Source organism: Pinus tabuliformis, chromosome 8, assembly GCF_031772625.1.
Source record: "Pinus tabuliformis cultivar Carrire ecotype Pingquan chromosome 8, CPIR1, whole genome shotgun sequence".
Classification (NCBI taxonomy): Eukaryota; Viridiplantae; Streptophyta; class Pinopsida; order Pinales; family Pinaceae; genus Pinus; species Pinus tabuliformis.
The window spans coordinates 258,813,223-258,816,565 of NC_142294.1; positions in this window are offsets into that span (position 1 = coordinate 258,813,223).

Sequence of the window (3,343 nt, forward strand, 5' to 3'; positions counted from 1 at the left end):
CAGCTACTATACTTAGTGCATGATGGGTGTCTATGGCTGGAGGAACCAATACCCATCACGGACAGGTTGATCCACAGGATCACGTGGTTGCCCTACACAGGAGAAAATCTGACCATGATATTTGGCAGAAAAGGTGGTGAGAAGGCCCTCACGGAGGCCATGAAAGAGAAGTTTAGGCTGGTAAAGAAGCCACGTGGGTATGCAATATCTAGCATCTATGACCCTGTTGTAAAGGTGGCTACATAGATTTTAGCAGGGAAGGTGATGAGGAAGTGCCGCCCCGATGAGGTGCTGGTTCCTGTTGTCGCGCTAGCAGCCCAGTGCGTCGAAGGAGTTCAGTTCAATTGGGCAGACTATCTTCACAGAGATTTCCTAGCGAACTTCCATGAGGCTCAAGAGCTCAACACGAAGTTCCACTACACATGGCTCTTGCTTTCTATTGTGCTGGTAGCATGGGAGATGCCAGAGGACAACCAATTCCCTTCGATCGGGCTAGACCTACCAGAAGTAGCGAAGTACGCTTCACTGTGGGTGACCAAGGATGCGCAGCGCATCAAGGATACGAAGATCTTCTAGATCTTTATGGAGATGAACATCCACATGGCCATCAATCATAAGCCATGATTGTAGCCTACGGTATTCACCAACCTATAGGGCTACATAGAGTTTAAAGAAGATTTTCACCATGTGTCCATTATGGCATGGAAGGACCCTATGGAGACATGGTATAACTTGCCTTACTTGGCAATGGATGACACCATTGACATAGTACTTGATCGATGGTCAATAGAGTGGCACACTACAACAGACTTGGCGGTGGGAGGGAGCAAGTCTGTTGCGTAGAGAAAGAAAGAGGAGGCCACATTAAAGATGATGTAGCTAGTCGAAAAGAGAAAGAAGGAAGTCAGTGACAGGGCCTAAGAGGAGCGCGATGCCGATCAGCAGATAGAAAAGAAAACGGGTGGAACAGAGCGAGGCTCTAACAAAGGCAAGAGGTCGCCTTCACCCGAGAAGAAGGAAGAGACGAACGAGCAGACAGAGCAACATGGCACGGATCCATAGGTGACATCCGCTCGCATCAAGTGTCCAAGGGAGTAAGAGAAAGGAGGGTCCAGGAAGAAATCCATGGCCACTAAAATATCGCTAGACCCAATCACCCTCACAGAGGGCGATTTGCATGACATCGGTGACATGGTACAAGATGTCACCGCAGAGGCCCTACAACAGTTTGAGTAGGAGCTGCAGACCCACGCATCACAGGCTGGCACAATGTCTACCAGCCTTGCTATCGGCACTTCAGAAGTGGCTGAGATGCTGCATGCAAAGGCCTCTGGTGCGATAGTGTTGCTTGATGGAGCACTCACCACAGAGAACGAAGCTGACAGACCCAATGTCAATGCCATAAAGGGAGTAGGGTTGAATCTGGTAGCGCTCCCTGGTGAAGCACTCCACCTCTTGCAGGATGGAGTGATCGCAGAATTGAGGGCCCGTGAGCACTGTGCCATACATGTGATCAGTGAGCAACAGATTAGCAATGAGTAGATGGCACTACAGTGAGACTCTACCATCATTGTTGTGACCAAGGCAACTAATCAGAACAAGTGTATAATGTAGGTCATTGAGGAGGCATGCCAAATGGTCCCAACATTAGCCATTCCTTAGGAAGAACCAGTCAAGTGCATGTACGGAAGCAGGCTAAAGGCGTGCGTGATGCTCGTAGAAAAATGGCGAGGAATCAGTTGGAGTTGAACCTACAGATCACTGAGTTACAGTTGAAGGCACTTCCTTCAACCCGTCCCAAGGTAAAGGAACAATGTGCAACTGCTGTCACAAAGGCAATAGCGGCGTTGACAATGTAGTAGCAGAATGCACACAAATTTTTGAGCAGTCTTCCGAGGTCCTAACAAGCTTGCAAGAGGACCCTAATGTATAGCAACTGGAGATAGAAGCACACAAGCTACAACTTCGCTAGGATGATGTCAAAGGCACAGCGTGAACCGTCGTGCTCACACAAAGATTGGCGAAGCTGCAGGAGGCCAAGCAGCTGAAGGAACAGGTGGATGTGGCACTGCATAAGGAAGAAGTGCTGAAGGCATGACTGAAGCCCTAGCAAGATGAGGCTTAGACGGTCACAACCTCTATTAAAGGAAAGCTTGCGACTCTACAAGAAACTTAGCAAAATCTTCATGTCGATAGTTCAGGAGCAGTGACCGAGCAAATGGTGGAAGACGTGAGGTAGGCAGCTGTACAATTCACTGCCAACGTTGCAGTCATAAGGGTCGAGCTGGGAGGTCTTTGCACTAAGATCTCCATGCTTGTCAAGTGACTCGAGGGAATGTTACGATGTTTGTGTTGGGGGCCTGTTGGGAACGAAATCCCCCTATGATAGTTTTGGGGCTAAAAGCCCATGTTTTGGGTCCAATTTTGTAATAAAGTTGTAAAGTCTCCGCATTTTGGGGTCACGAAGCATGAAAGTGTCATGAGTCATAAAGGGTTTTCCACCCTTATTTTGTAAAGTAAAGTTGGTTGTAAAAGATCTACCCATGGTCCACGGACCATGGGATTTTATAAAAAGAGCTAAGTAAGCTCTAAGTAGTTCTAATGAATCATAGGTTGTAGAAGGAGTCTTGAGCAATAAGTAGAGATGTCTAGGTTTCGGGTCGTAGCGTAGGTAGACGCTCTGCATCTGAGTGCACAGAGGCCTAGGGTGGAAGTCTGCAGCTGAGTGTGCGGACCCCTACAGCTATGTGTGCAGGGTGGGTAGAGTCTATAATCATATGAAGATATTAATAAAGAGAAGTATTTTGCAAATTATGTGTCTTTGTTTCCTATTAATGCATCTTGTCATATTTTGTATAGGTTTCATTTACAATGCTTATGTGATGCGCGAATATATGTAATTACATTCATTAATAAAGCGCAAGAAAGAATATCTGATTATGCGGTGCTAACTGTGACTGTTTAGTCAGATAATTAAGCACTTAAGGGTAACTTGGAAACCTATTCTATACGCTGTTTTAGCAGTGCGAAAGTAAGTAAACCATAGGTTAGGACTGTGCAAAGGCCAATCATACCCCTTCACAGAGGCACTGAAGGGTGGAATAAAGGGCTAGACAGACAAAGTTGTAGAACTTAACAACCTGTGCGAAAACAAGAATAAGAGGAATAAACTAACATCACTACCATCTCAGGGTGCAGAAACTTGGTTCCAGCATCCCCCCATACTTCTTCGGGTGAGACTTCAGTCCACGCTCCATGGGCTGATCTTGAAAGGGCCAATAGTGTAGATATTTGTTTGGCTAACTAATGTTGAACTTACGTTAGGCCCCACCAAGCCAACAAC